The sequence below is a fragment of the Oncorhynchus nerka genome, linkage group LG24 (assembly GCF_034236695.1).
Source record: "Oncorhynchus nerka isolate Pitt River linkage group LG24, Oner_Uvic_2.0, whole genome shotgun sequence".
Taxonomy (NCBI): Eukaryota; Metazoa; Chordata; class Actinopteri; order Salmoniformes; family Salmonidae; genus Oncorhynchus; species Oncorhynchus nerka.
The window spans coordinates 453,734-470,000 of NC_088419.1; positions in this window are offsets into that span (position 1 = coordinate 453,734).

The following is a 16,267-nucleotide window of genomic DNA, read 5'->3' on the forward strand; positions in this document are numbered from 1 at the left end:
CTGCCGTACATACCTACACGTACGCTACGGTCACAAGACGCAGGCCTCCTAATTGTCCCTAGAATTTCTAAGCAAACAGCTGGAGGCAGGGCTTTCTCCTATAGAGCTCCATTTTTATGGAACGGTCTGCCTACCCATGTCAGAGACGCAAACTCGGTCTCAACCTTTAAGTCTTTACTGAAGACTCATCTCTTCAGTGGGTCATATGATTGAGTGTAGTCTGGCCCAGGAGTGGGAAGGTGAACGGAAAGGCTCTGGAGCAACGAACCGCCCTTGCTGTCTCTGCCTGGCCGGTTCCCCTCTTTCCACTGGGATTCTCTGCCTCTAACCCTATTACAGGGGCTGAGTCACTGGCTTACTGGGGCTCTCTCATGCCGTCCCTGGAGGGGGTGCGTCACCTGAGTGGGTTGATTCACTGTTGTGGCCATCCTGTCTGGGTTGGCGCCCCCCCCTTGGGTTGTGCCGTGGCGGAGATCTTAGTGGGCTATACTCAGCCTTGTCTCAGATTGGTAAGTTGGTGGTTGAAGATATCCCTCTAGTGGTGTGGGGGCTGTGCTTTGGCAAAGTGGGTGGGGTTATATCCTTCCTGTTTGGCCCTGTCCAGGGGTGTCCTCGGATGGGGCCACAGTGTCTCCTGACCCCTCCTGTCTCAGCCTCCAGTATTTATGCTGCAGTAGTTTATGTGTCGGGGGGCTGGGGTCAGTTTGTTATATCTGGAGTACTTCTCCTGTCCTATTCGGTGTCCTGTGTGAATCTAAGTGTGCGTTCTCTAATTCTCTCCTTCTCTCTTTCTTTCTCTCTCTCGGAGGACCTGAGCCCTAGGACCATGCCCCAGGACCACCTGACATGATGACTCCTTGCTGTCCCCAGTCCACCTGGCCATGCTGCTGTTCCAGTTTCAACTGACCTGAGCCCTAGGACCATGCCCCAGGACTACCTGACATGATGACTCCTTGCTGTCCCCAGTCCACCTTGCCATGCTGCTGTTCCAGTTTCAACTTCCACCTGACTGTGCTGCTGCTCCAGTTTCAACTGTTCTGCCTTATTATTATTCGACCATGCTGATCATTTATGAACATTTGAACATCTTGGCCATGTTCTGTTATAATCTCCACCCGGCACAGCCAGAAGAGGACTGGCTACCCCACATAGCCTGGTTCCTCTCTAGGTTTCTTCCTAGGTTTTGGCCTTTCTAGGGAGTTTTTCCTAGCCACCATGCTTCTACACCTGCATTGCTTGCTGTTTGGGGTTTTAGGCTGGGTTTCTGTACAGCACTTTGAGATATCAGCTGATGTACGAAGGGCTATATAAATAAATTTGATTTGATTTGATTTGATTTTTAAACTGAAGGGGGCCTGCTCTGACATATGTGATAGTTGGCTTCTAAATGAGTTGGAAGAAGTGGGTTTGGTGTCAATTGGTATCAGTTTGGTGTCAGAATGACATCTAATTGACTGATGGACACTGACTTGCTAGTTGACTTTTGTACATTTGCAATATGTTTAAACGGAGAGGGACCATCACCAAAATGGCATTCTGAAATCAACACAACAAATGGCATCACCATAGTCTCCAGACTGTGCCGAGTTCAACGAGACACCCCGCTTGACCGTAGCTCGCTCTGAGTGCAGTGACCTTGAAAAAAAGAAGAACCAAAATGAAGCATGGCCCTCAATGTCATTTGCTTTTGGGTGACAGTGAGAGAACCGTTAGGGTGAGAAGCACAATTCGACCTCAGGTACGTTCCTAAGGTCCTCCCGATCCGTGCAAGCCTAACCTTGACCGTGTGGCATTAACCCTTAATAGTTAAAAGAAGGTGTTTACTTCAAACAGTTTGCATTGACTTCTCTCCCCATAGGAATACTTTGCCTGCACCTCTAAATTCAACCTGAAGCCTATGTGGGTTATGAAGGCCTTATGAACCTGTCTTCTATGACAGTCCATCAGACCACTATGAGGTCTACCTGTGTCGATTCAAAGCTTCCTGGAGCGACCGGAAGTGGTTAAATTCACCCAAAAGGTATGTTGATGTACATAACCTGCAAATGTGAAAATGACTGCATTCAACCCTGTGTAGATCAGTCAATTTTTAACATAAAGACTTTAAACTCAGGATTCTGTAAGAGAATACCCCAATCAAGATATGTGTTTACTTATAGCTTCCTGTGCCAACCGGAAGTGCCTTTAATTGGGTCACACTGTCTGTTTTGAAGGGTTAAAAAAGACACATCTTTCCAAAACTTCATATGTGTAACAAGGTAACCCTCCTAAACTGTAAATCAGTCATTTCCCCCAGCAGATGTCAAAGAAAAGCTCTCACACACACACACAGCAAGGATGGAGTTAAAAAGTGCGGTGCTCAAAGACACAGAGAGCAGGCAATGGCATAAACATAATCTCTAGGCCGTGCCGAGTTCAACGAGATATCCCGCTTGACCGTAGCTCGCTCGGTCTAAGCGCAGCGACCATTAGAATAGTAGGCCCAAAATGAAGCCTGCCCCACAACGTCATTTGCTTTTGGGTGACAGTGAGAGAACCGTCAGGGTGAGAAGCACAATTCGACCTCAGGTGTGTTCCTAAGGTCCTTCCGATCCGTGCAAGCCTAACCTTGATCATGTGGCATTAACCCTTAACTGTTAAAAGAAGGTGTTTACATCAAACAGTTTGCATTGACTTCTCTCCCCATAGGAATACATTGCCTGCACCCCTAAATTCAACCTGAAGCCTATGTGGGTTATGAATGTCGTATGAACCTGTCTTCGATGACAGTCCATCAGGCCACTACCTGGTCTACCTGTGTTGATTCTAAGCTTCCTGGAGCAACCGGAAGTGGTTAAAATCGCCCTAAAAGTGTATATCCATACCCTGCCTGCAGTTTGATAGACATAGTGCATTCAACCCTGTGTAAATCAGTCAGTTCTTAACGTAAGGACTTAAAACTCCGGATTCTGTAAAAGCATACCCCAATGAGGATATGTATTGACTTATAGCTTCCTGTGCCAACCGGAAGTATATGTGATTAGGCAACCCTCATGAACTGTAAATCAGTCATTTTTCCCATAAAATTTCAAAGGAAAACTAAATCACACACACAGCTTGGAAGTAGGGACCCATTGGGGTGCGTAGAGACATCCACTGCCCGCATTAGTTAACCTTGTTGGAACCTTTAAAGAACCGTCAGACCTAGAGTTCCGAAACTTTAGAAACCTGTTCTAGACCTCCGGTCGATAGTGCGTGGTGAGTTACGTGGCTCTAGAAGGTTCTCGGACCGAGAAACAGCCTCGTACATTTGCAATGACTTCAATTCATTTTTGCATCACGAAAATGACGACATTTAGAAATGTCCCAGAGTCGTAAGACTAGGTGCATTGTGACCGTCTTGGCCCATAGAGACGGAACCCAACGTTTCTGTCTGATAGCTCATTCAAGGACCCCGTAGCAAGTCATGGAAAAAAAGTGGATTTTCAGCACCAATTAGGATTTTGCTCGGACACCAAATGACCTATCGAGCCGAAACTTGGGATTCGGGTCGACCTCAGCTAGGCCTACACATAACATAAGAAATGGACCCGCAGCTAGAACGTAACTACGTGTTTTATGGTTTTTTTATGGTTTGAACCAAAGGCGTTGTGAATTTTGGGCCAGCTCTGAAGTATGTGATAGTTGGCTACTAAACGAGTTGGAAAAAGTGGGTTTGGTGTCAGTTTGTATCAGTTTGGTGTCAGAATGATATCTAATTGACTGATGGACGGTGACTTGCTGGTGACTCTTGTCTAATTGCAATATGTTTAAACAGTGAGGTACCATCACCAAAGTGACATTCTGAAATCAACCCTAACGAGCGATTGAGATGAACCAGAATCACTGCCCAGCCATCCCGAGTTCATCGGGCCAGTCAATTTGGCATTTCTGCACGATTTTTATAGCATAACAAATTCGTGATGGTACCTGCCCATTGAACCATATTGCAAATGCACGTGCACTTGCAATATGATTCAACAGTGAAAAAACATCACCAAATGGACATCATGAAGTCAACACAACGAGTGATGGAAAGGAGCAACTATCACTGCCCGGCCATCCCGAGTTCATCAGGCCAGTCAATTTTGCATTTCTGCAGGATTTTTGAGCATGTCAAATTTCTTATGGTAAAATGCCCATTGAACCATATTGCAAATGCACGTGCACTTGCAATATGATTCAACAGTGAAAAAACATCACCAAATGGACATGATGAAGTCAACACACCGAGCGATGGAAAGGAGCAACTATCACTGCCAGGCCATCCCGAGTTCATCAGGCCAGTCAATTTTGCATTTCTGCAGGATTTTTGAGCATGTCAAATTTCTTATGGTAAATGCCCATTGAACCATATTGCAAATGCACGTGCACTTGCAATATGATTCAACAGTGAAAAAACATCACCAAATGGACATGATGAAGTCAACACACCGAGCGATGGAAAGGAGCAACTATCACTGCCAGGCCATCCTGTGTTCATCAGGCCAGTCAATTTTGCATTTCTGCAGGATTTTTGAGCATGTCAAATTTCTTATGGCATTTGGCCCCCAAAAAAGTGACTTTTGACTTTGACTTTTGACTTCCTATGAAATCATATTGCAAAGCTATTGTCGTTCTTTTAACGCAACGTAACGTAATCAACACTGCTAGCTAGCCAGCTAGCCCCGAATAGCAGCACAGTAGAAACTATTACCCTCAACGGAACGACTTGATTAGTGTAGTGTCAACAACGCAGCCAATGCCAGCTAGCCTACATAGTCAACAACGCAGCCTCTGCCAGCTAGCCTACTTCAGCAGTACTGTATCATTTTAATCATTTTAGTCAATAAGATTCTTGCTACGTAAGCTTAACTTCCTGAACACTCGAGACGTGTAGTCCACTTGTCATTCCAATCTCCTTTGCATTAGCGTAGCCTCTTGTGTAGCCTGTCAACTATGTGTCTGTCTATCCCTGTTCTCTCCTCTCTGCACAGACCATACAAACGCTCCACACCGCGTGGCCGCGGCCACCCTAATCTGGTGGTCCCAGCGCGCACGACCCACGTGGAGTTCCAGGTCTCCGGTAGCCTCTGGAACTGCCGATCTGCGGCCAACAAGGCAGAGTTCATCTCAGCCTATGTCTCCCTCCAGTCCCTCGACTTCTTGGCACTGACGGAAACATGGATCACCACAGACAACACTGCTACTCCTACTGCTCTCTCTTCGTCTGCCCACGTGTTCTCGCACACCCCGAGAGCTTCTGGTCAGCGGGGTGGTGGCACCGGGATCCTCATCTCTCCCAAGTGGTCATTCTCTCTTTCTCCCCTTACCCATCTGTCTATCGCCTCCTTTGAATTCCATGCTGTCACAGTTACCAGCCCTTTCAAGCTTAACATCCTTATCATTTATCGCCCTCCAGGTTCCCTCGGAGAGTTCATCAATGAGCTTGATGCCTTGATAAGCTCCTTTCCTGAGGACGGCTCACCTCTCACAGTTCTGGGCGACTTTAACCTCCCCACGCCTACCTTTGACTCATTCCTCTCTGCCTCCTTCTTTCCACTCCTCTCCTCTTTTGACCTCACCCTCTCACCTTCCCCCCCCCTACTCACAAGGCAGGAAATACGCTCGACCTCATCTTTACTAGATGCTGTTCTTCCACTAACCTCGTTGCAACTCCCCTCCAAGTCTCCGACCACTACCTTGTATCCTTTTCCCTCTCGCTCTCATCCAACACTTCCCACACTGCCCCTACTCGGATGGTATCGCGCCGTCCCAACCTTCGCTCTCTCTCCCCCGCTACTCTCTCCTCTTCCATCCTATCATCTCTTTCCTCTGCTCAAACCTTCTCCAACCTATCTCCTGATTCTGCCTCCTCAACCCTCCTCTCCTCCCTTTCTGCATCCTTTGACTCTCTATGTCCCCTATTCTCCAGGCCGGCTCGGTCCTCCCTCCCGCTCCGTGGCTCGACGACTCATTGCGAGCTCACAGAACAGGGCTCCGGGCAGCCGAGCGGAAATGGAGGAAAACTCGCCTCCCTGCGGACCTGACATCTTTTCACTCCCTCCTCTCTACATTTTCCTCTTCTCTCTCTGCTGCTAAAGCCACTTTCTACCACTCTAAATTCCAAGCATCTGCCTCTAACCCTAGGAAGCTCTTTGCAACCTTCCCTCCCTCCTGAATCCTCCTCCCCTCCCCCCTCCTCCCTCTCTGCAGATGACTTCGTCAACCATTTTGAAAAGAAGGTCGACGACATCCGATCCTCGTTTGCTAAGTCAAACGACACCGCTGGTTCTGCTCACACTGCCCTACCCTGTGCTCTGACCTCTTTCTCCCTCTCTCTCCAGATGAAATCTCGCGTCTTGTGACGGCCGGCCGCCCAACAACCTGCCCGCTTGACCCTATCCCTCCTCTCTTCTCCAGACCATTTCCGGAGACCTTCTCCCTTACCTCACCTCGCTCATCAACTCATCCCTGACCGCTGGCTACGTCCCCTCCGTCTTCAAGAGAGCGAGAGTTGCACCCCTTCTGAAAAAACCTACACTCGATCCCTCCGATGTCAACAACTACAGACCAGTATCCCTTCTTTCTTTTCTCTCCAAAACTCTTGAACGTGCCGTCCTTGGCCAGCTCTCCCGCTATCTCTCTCAGAATGACCTTCTTGATCCAAATCAGTCAGGTTTCAAGACTAGTCATTCAACTGAGACTGCTCTTCTCTGTATCACGGAGGCGCTCCGCACTGCTAAAGCTAACTCTCTCTCCTCTGCTCTCATCCTTCTAGACCTATCGGCTGCCTTCGATACTGTGAACCATCAGATCCTCCTCTCCACCCTCTCCGAGTTGGGCATCTCCGGCGCGGCCCACGCTTGGATTGCGTCCTACCTGACAGGTCGCTCCTACCAGGTGGCGTGGCGAGAATCCGTCTCCACACCACGTGCTCTCACCACTGGTGTCCCCAGGGCTCTGTTCTAGGCCCTCTCCTATTCTCGCTATACACCAAGTCACTTGGCTCTGTCATAACCTCACATGGTCTCTCCTATCATTGCTATGCAGACGACACACAATTAATCTTCTCCTTTCCCCTTCTGATGACCAGGTGGCGAATCGCATCTCTGCATGTCTGGCAGACATATCCGTGTGGATGACGGATCACCACCTCAAGCTGAACCTCGGCAAGACGGAGCTGCTCTTCCTCCCGGGGAAGGACTGCCCGTTCCATGATCTCGCCATCACGGTTGACAACTCCATTGTGTCCTCCTCCCAGAGCGCTAAGAACCTTGGCGTGATCCTGGACAACACCCTGTCGTTCTCAACTAACATCAAGGCGGTGGCCCGTTCCTGTAGGTTCATGCTCTACAACATCCGCAGAGTACGACCCTGCCTCACACAAGAAGCGGCGCAGGTCCTAATCCAGGCACTTGTCATCTCCCGTCTGGATTACTGCAACTCGCTGTTGGCTGGGCTCCCTGCCTGTGCCATTAAACCCCTACAACTCATCCAGAACGCCGCAGCCCGTCTGGTGTTCAACCTTCCCAAGTTCTCTCACGTCACCCCGCTCCTCCGCTCCCTCCACTGGCTTCCAGTTGAAGCTCGCATCCGCTACAAGACCATGGTGCTTGCCTACGGAGCTGTGAGGGGAACGGCACCTCAGTACCTCCAGACTCTGATCAGGCCCTACACCCAAACAAGGGCACTGCGTTCATCCACCTCTGGCCTGCTCGCCTCCCTACCACTGAGGAAGTACAGTTCCCGCTCAGCCCAGTCAAAACTGTTCGCTGCTCTGGCCCCCCAATGGTGGAACAAACTCCCTCACGACGCCAGGACAGCGGAGTCAATCACCACCTTCCGGAGACACCTGAAACCCCACCTCTTTAAGGAATACCTAGGATAGGATAAAGTAATCCCTCTCACCCCCCCTCCCCCTTAAAATATTTAGATGCACTACTGTTCCACTGGATGTCATAAGGTGAATGCACCAATTTGTAAGTCGCTCTGGATAAGAGCGTCTGCTAAATGACTTAAATGTAAATGTAAATGTAAATGGACAAATCATATTCCTTATGCACAAGTAAAAAAAAAAAATTATGATAATAACATTTTACAAAAGCATATTCATACAGTTCTTACACATGATTAATTGACATAAAATCGAAACACTTTTTTTTACAAGGGTGATACGTTTTTTTTTTAAAGTTCACATTTTCGACTTTTGACTTCCTATGAAATCATATTGTAAATGGACAAAACATATGCCTTTATGCACAAGTAAAAAAAACATGACTAAAGTATGTTGATACAGTTCTTATACGTGTGTAATTGACACACAATTCGAAAGAATTTTGAAAAACGGTCCAGAAAGCACTTTTTTAAGGGTGTGTGAAGTTTTTTACAAAATTTTTACATTTTTTACTTTTGACTTTTGACTTCCTATGAAATCATATTGCAAATGGACAAAACATATTCCTTATGCGCATGTAAAATAAAAAAATAAAAATTATGATAATAAAATTGGACAAAAGTATATTCATACAGTTCTTACACATGTGTAATTGACCAAAAAAATCGAAAGAATTTTGAAAAACGGTCCAGAAAGCACTTTTTTAAGGGGTGATACGTTTTTGACAAAAAAAAACATTTTTTTTTGACTTGGGTTACATTTCCAATATGAAAAACCAAGGTGGAGCGCACTCACCACCTGTTGGATTTTTAACGTGTTACAACTGGCAATTGCCATATGGCATTTGCCATACACTTTGCATGAATCAACGCCGAATTGGGTGGTATTGGACATCGTGTATATGGTTTGTCCGATGCCAATGACTTCCCATTCATTTTTGTCCAATTCAGGGGGGTATTCCCTTACAATGTGAAGGGATACTGAAGTAATGGAAGTAGATATTGTATATGGGTAATCGTACTATATACAGGGTCAGTTCTAATACCACATGTCCAATGTGCAGGGATACTGGACTGTACAGTGCCTTCAGAAAGTATTCAGACGTTACAGCTTTATTATAAAATTGATAACAAAAAAAATCCTCAGCAATCTACACAAAATACCCCATAACGACAAAGCAAAAAAAAGTTTTTAGAACATTTTTAAATAACTTATTTACACAAGTATTCAGAACATTTGCTATGAGAGTCGAAATGTATCATCCTGTTTCCATTGATCATCCCTGAGATGTTTCCACAACTTGATTGGAGTCCACCTGTGGTCAATTCAATTGATTGGACATGATTTGGAAAGGCACACACTTGTCTATTTAAGGACCCACAGTTGACAGTGCATGTCTGAGCAAAAACCAAGCCATGAGGTCGAAGGAATAGTCCGTAGTGCTCCGAGACAGGATTGTGTCGAGGCACAGATCTGGGGAAGGGTATCAACACATTTCTGCAGCACTGAAGGTCCCTAAGAACAGTGGCATCCATCAATCTTAAATGGAAGAAGTTTGGATCCACCAAGACCCTTCCTAAAGCTGGCCGCCCAGCCAAACTGAGCAATCGGGGGAGAAGTGTCTTGGTCAGGGAGGTGACTAAGAACCCAATGGTGTCACACAATGATCTGTTTCACTGGTATTGTACTTGTCTCCACCCCATTCCAGGTGTCACCCATTTTCCCCATTATCCCCTGTGCATTTATACCTGTGTTCTCTGTTTGTCTGTCAGTTCATCTTGTCTCGTCAAGACTACCAGCGTGTTTCCCCCATACTCCTGCTTCTCTGTAGCTCCTGTTTTTCTAGTTTTTCCAGTATCGACCACTCCGCCTGCCCTGAGCCTGCCGTTCTGTACCTGACACTGCCCTGGATTACTGACCTCTGTCTGCCCTAACCGTGAGCCTGCCTGCTGTTCTGTACCTTACTGACTCTGCCTGCCCTGGATTACCGACCTCTGCCTGCCCTTGACCTGTCGTCTGCCTGCCCCTGTCGTCTGTCATTCGAACTGTCTGCATCTGGGTCTTATCCTGAGGGACGATCACTGTGACAGAGCTCTAGAGTTCCTCTTTGGAGATTGGAGAAGCTTCCAGAAGGACAACCATCTCTGCAGTACTTCACCAATCAGCCCTTTATGGTAGGCAGAAGCTACTCTTCCTGGGATTTATTATGGATCTCAAATAGTTCCCGTCAAGGCAGGAACTACACTTCCTGGGCAATCAAACAAGCAAAGCATCAGTATAGAGACAAAGTAGAGTTGCAATTCAACGGGTCAAACACGAGACGTATGTGGTCTACAGTCAATCACACATTACAAATAGAAAACCAGCCCCGTTGCGGACATCAACATCTTGCTCCCAGACAACTTAAGTAACATCTTTGCTCGCTTTGAGGACAATACAGTGCCACTGACAGCGCCTCACCCACTTCCTGCATTAACATGAATTCATAACCTGCACAGGTATCACAAAACACCAAAATAGCGATAAAATAAATCACTTACCTTTGGAGATCTTCATCTTTTTGCAATCCAAAGGGTCCCAGTTACACAATGAATGGTCGTTTTGTTCGATAAAGTCCTTCTTTATATCCCCAAAAAGTAAGTTTAGTTGCCGCGCTTCATTCAATAATCCACTGGTTTCCCCTTGATCAAAATGCATACAAAATGAATCCCAAACGTTACCAATATACTTCGTCCAAACAAGTGAAACAACGTTCCTAATCAATCCTCAGGTACCATAATATGTAAATAAATGATAACATTTAAGACGGAAAATAGTATGTTAATTCCCAGAGATAAATAACCAAGTGCGCCCTCAACGGAGCGCTCCACAAACATTTTCCAACCAAGCAGAGGCATAACGAAAGTCAGAAACAGCAATAAAATAAATCACTTACCTTTGAAGATCTTCATCTTTTTGCAATCCAAAGGGTACCAGTTACACAATGAATGGTTGTTTTGTTCGATAAAGTCCTTTTATATCCCAAAACTGTCCATTTCTTTGGCGCATTTGATTCAGAAATACACCTGTTCCAACTCGCCCATAATGCCTACAAAGGAATCTAAAAAGTTACCTGTAAACTTCGTCCGAACAATTCAAACAACGTTTCTAATCTAACCTTAGGTACCCTAATATGTAAATAATCAATCAAATGTAAGACTGAATAAACTGCGTTCAATACCGGAGAAAAAGAACTCACGTGGGCGCCAAAAGACTAGAGTCCTTCTGAGGGATGCTTCAAAAGAATATGAATACTTCTTCATTTTTCAAAAAACAAGCATGAAACCATTTCTAAAGACTTTTCACATCTAGTAGAAGTCATAGGAACTGCAATCTGGGTCCTAATTATTAGACTTTCCCATAGAAAAGCATTGAAAAGTACAATGACCTCAATCCTGGATGGATTGTCCTCAGGGTTTCACCTGCCAAAAAAGTTATGTTATACTCACAGACTTTACTTAACAGTTTTAGAAACTTTACTATGTTTTCTATCCAATAGTACCATGCATATTCCAGCCTCTGGGCCTGAGTAACAGGCAGTTTATTTTGGGCACCTCAGTCAACCAAACTGCCCCCTAGCCTTAAAAAGTTATTTGGGTCAAACGTTTCGGGTAGCCTTCCACAAGCTTCTCACACTAAGTTGGGTGAATTTTGGCCCATTCCTCCTGACAGGGCTGGTGTAAGGGAGTCATGTTTGTAGGCCTCCTTGCTTGCACACAACAGATTGAAGAGGTGTTATCAGACTCACTCAGGATGGGGGAGTCGTCACAGAGAGAGAGCTTTTCCTTTGATTTCGTAAAAGTACTGCTGGAACTGCTTAAAGATGCCCTGCACCATTACTGTCCCATACTTGTACACGTTGACAGAGGTTGTTTTTATTTTTATTTAACCTTTATTTAACTAGACAAGTCAGTTAAGAACAAATTCTTATTTAGATTGACAGCCTACCAAAGGAAAAAGGACTCCTGCGGGGACGGGGGCTGGGATTAAAAATAAATAAATAACATATAAATATAGGACAAAACACACATCACGACCAGAGAGACACCACAACACCACATAAAGACAGCCCTAAGATAACAACATAGCAATGCAGCAACACATGACAACACAGCATGCTATCAACACAACATGACTATCGCCCCGTAGCGCAAACTTCTGTCATCATGAAGTGTTTTGAGAGACTAGTTAAGGATCATATCACTTCCACCTTACCTGTCCCTGTAGACCCACTTCAATTTGCGTACCGCCCCAATAGGTCCACAGACGATGTAATCGCCATCACACTGCACACTGCCCTAATCCACCTGGACAAGAGGAATACCTATGTAAGAATGCTGTTCATCGACTACAGCTCAGCCTTCAACACCATAGTTCCCTCCAAGCTCATCGTCAAGCTGGATTTCCTGGGTGTCAACCCCGCCCTGTGCAACTGGATGCTGGACTTCCTGACGGGCCGCCCCCAGATGGTAAAGGTAGGAAACAACATCTCCACTCCGCTGATCCTCAACACTGAGGCCCCACAAGGGTGCGTGCTTAGCCCCCTCCTATACTCACTGTTCACCCATGACTGTGTGGCCATGCACGTCTCCAACTCAATCATCAAGTTTGCAGACAACAGTAGTATGCTTGATTACCGACAATGATGAGACAGCCTATAGGGAGGAGGTGAGGGTATTCAAAATGTGTGGTGTCAGAAAAACAACCTCTCATTCAATGTCAATAAAACAAAGGAGATGATTGTGGACTTCAGGAAACAGAATAGGGACAGGACAGCAGTGGAGAAGGTGGAAAGTTCCTCGGTGTACACATCACTGACAAACTGAAATGGTCCATTCACACAGACAGTGGTCAGGAGGCTGAAGAAATTTGTCTTGTCACCTAAAATCCTCACAAACCTTTACAGATGCGCAATTGAGAGCATCCTGTCAGGCTGCATCACCGCCTGGTATGGCAACTGCACCGCCCATAACCGCATAGCTCTCCAGAAGGTGGTGAGGTGTGCACAGTGCATCACCGGGGGCAAACTACCTGCCCTCCAGGACACCTACACTACCCTGGGTGGTTCTGACCTAGAATATGTGGACAACTATAAATACCTAGGTGTCTGGATAAACTGTAAACTCTCCTTCCAGACTCATATTAAACATCTCCAATCCAAAATCAAATCTAGAATCAACTTTCTATTTCGCAACAAAACCTCCTTCACTCACACCGCCAAACTTACCCTAGTAAAACTGACTATCCTACCGATCCTCGACTTCGAGGTCATCTACAAAATAGCTTCCAATACTCTACTCGGCAAACTGGATGCAGTCTATAACAGTGCCGATCCATTTTGTTACCAAATCACGTTATACCACCCACCACTGCGACCTGTATGCTCTAGTCGGCTGGCCTCGCTACATATTCGTCGCCAGACCCACTGGCTCTAGGTCGTCTATAAGTCTATGCTAGATAAAGCTCCGCCTTATCTCAGTTCACTGGTCCCGATAACAAACCCCACCCGTAGCACACGTTCCAGCAGGTATATCTCACTGATCATCCCCGAAGCCTACACCTCATTTGGCCACCTTTCCTTCCAGTTCTCTGCTGCCAGTGACTGGAACGAATTGCAAAAATCGCTGAAGCTGGAGACTTATATTTACCAACTTTAAACATCAGCTATCTGAGCAGCTAACCGATCACTGCAGCTGTACATAGTCCATCTGTAAATAGCCCACCCAAACTACCTACCTCATCCCCATATTGTTTTTATTTACTTTGATTTACTTTTCTTCTTTTTTGTTTGCACACCAGTATCTCTACATGCACATCATCATCTGCTCATTTATCACTCCAGTGTTAGTATGCTAAATTGTCATTCTTCTCTACTATGGCCTATTTATTGCCTACCTCCTCATGCATTTTGCACACACTGTACATAGACTTTATTTTTTTTCTACTGCGTCATTGACTTGTTTATTGTGTTTAAACATTGGCTTGTTTACTGTTTATTCCATGTGTAACTCTGTGTTGTTGTCTGTGTCACACTGCTTTGCTTTATCTTGGCCAGGTCGTGGTTGTAAAAGGGAACTTGATCTCAACTAGCCTACCTGGTTTAAAGAAAGGTGAAATAAAAAAGAAAAAATTAAAGGATTCGTTTGGCAGCTGGGGTGAAAGAGGAGCGATTACAATAGAGGAAACCTAGACTTAAGGGGCCAGCTGAATATAAGACTATGATCTGCATATAAATGGATGAGAGAGCTTCCTACTGCCTGTCGTTGATGTACATTGAGAAGAGTGTGGGACCCAGGTTGGAGCCTTGGGGTTCTCCCTTGGTGAAAGGCAGTGGCTGAGACAGCAGATGTTCTGACTTTATACACTTTATACACTGCACTCTTTTGAGAGAGTTAGTTAATCTTGAGTGTCCCAATCTCTGGAGAGATCTGAAAATAGCTTTGCAGCAACGCTCCCCATCCAACCTGACAACTTGAGAGGATTTGCAGAGAAGAATGGTAGAAACTCCTCAAGTACAGGTGTGCCAAGCTTGTAGCATTATACCCAAGAAGACTTAAGGCTGTAATCACTGCCAAATGTGCTTCAACTAAGCACTGAGTACAGGGTCTGAATACTTTCATTTAAAAAAATGTTTTTTATAAATTAGCAAAAAATGTATAAAAACTGTTTTTTGCTTTGTCATTATGGGGTAATGTGTGTAGATTGATGACAGGGGGAACATAATGTAATACATTTTAGAATAAGGCTGTAACCTAACAAAATGTGGAAAACATCAAGGGGTTGGAATCATTTCCGGAGGCCCTGTAGTTTCAGACTGAACTCACTCAGTTTTGTGTTGGATGGTATTTCCAGGTTCCGCTGTGTTTCTTCTGCAGATTTTAGTTTGTTGGAAGTTTTTTTCTTGATCGTCTTTTGTAGTAATAATCCATTCAGTTAATTTTGTCCAAAATCAAGGTTTTAGGTATGGAATTTGGATTTGGATTGAAGGTTTTGATGTGGAGGTTAGTATCCTGTATAAATCCTTGTGACAAAATTCAAGTTTATAACTTTAATTCAAAATTTCATTTTTAAAAACTCAGGGGCCCATGAGCTCATGACCTCTCTTTCTCGCTCTATATTTCTCTTCTTCCCGACCCCCCCATCTCTCGTTCCTGCCCACCGTGCTCTCTCTCTCTCTCTCTCTCTCTCTCTCTCTCTCTCTCTCTCTTTCTCTCCTTGCCCCACCTCCCTCCACTCCCTCTCTCCCTCCATCTCTCCCCTCCCCCTCCCTCTCTCCCTCTGTCTTCTCTCTCTCTCTCTAGGTGTTTTATTAATAATTCTCTCTCTCCGCTACAGTTGGAAGTTTTTCCCCTTCAGAAGATAACTTTCTAGAAGTTTCTATAAATTAATAAGAGTGTGTTTCCCTGTGAAGCCTGAAGCTTTGAAGCAGGCATATTGATCTAGCAGGTGAGTCGGCAGGACGGATCACGACTTCAAACATAATCCAATGTTCCTGTAGAGAGTCCTGAACAATACCATATTATACCGCCATACCACTCACCTAAACTGTGTCTCTGTGTGTGTGTGGACGTTTTTAACTGTACTTGTGGGGACCACAAGTTCCCACAAGAATAGTGAAAAAACAAAACTTTGACCAACTGAGTACATTTTGTTAGTCCCAACAGGGTCAAATGCTATTTCTAAGTGTTAGGGTTATGGTTAGGGTTAGGTTTAGGGTTAGGAGCTAGGGTTAGGAGCTAGGGTTAGGGTTAGTGTTAGGGTCAGGAGTAGAGGTTGACCGATTAGTCGGAATGGCCGATTAATTAGGACCGATTTCAAGTTTTCATAATAATCGGAAATTGGTATTTTTGGGCGCCGATTCAGCAGATTTCTTTTTATTTATATATTTTTCTTTTTTTTATACCTTTATTCAACTAGGCAAGTCAGTTAAGAACACATTTTTATTTTCAATGACGGCCTAGGAACGGTGGGTTAAGTGCCTTGTTCAGGGGCAGAACATTGTCAGCTAGGGGGATCCAATCTTCAACCTGCCTGTTACGCGGATGCAGTCGAAGCCAAGGTAAGTTGCTTGCTAGCATTAAATGTATCTTATAAAAAACAATCAATCAATCATAATCACTAGTTATAACTACACATGGTTGCATTCATTGCACGCAGAGTCAGGGTATTTGCAACAGTTTGGGCAGCCTGGCTCATTGCGTACTAATTTGCCAGAATTTTTCATAATTATGACATAACATTGAAGGTTGTACAATGTAACAATAATATTTAGACGTAGGGATGCCACCCGTTAGATAAAACACGGAACGGTTCCGTTTTTCACTGAAATAATAA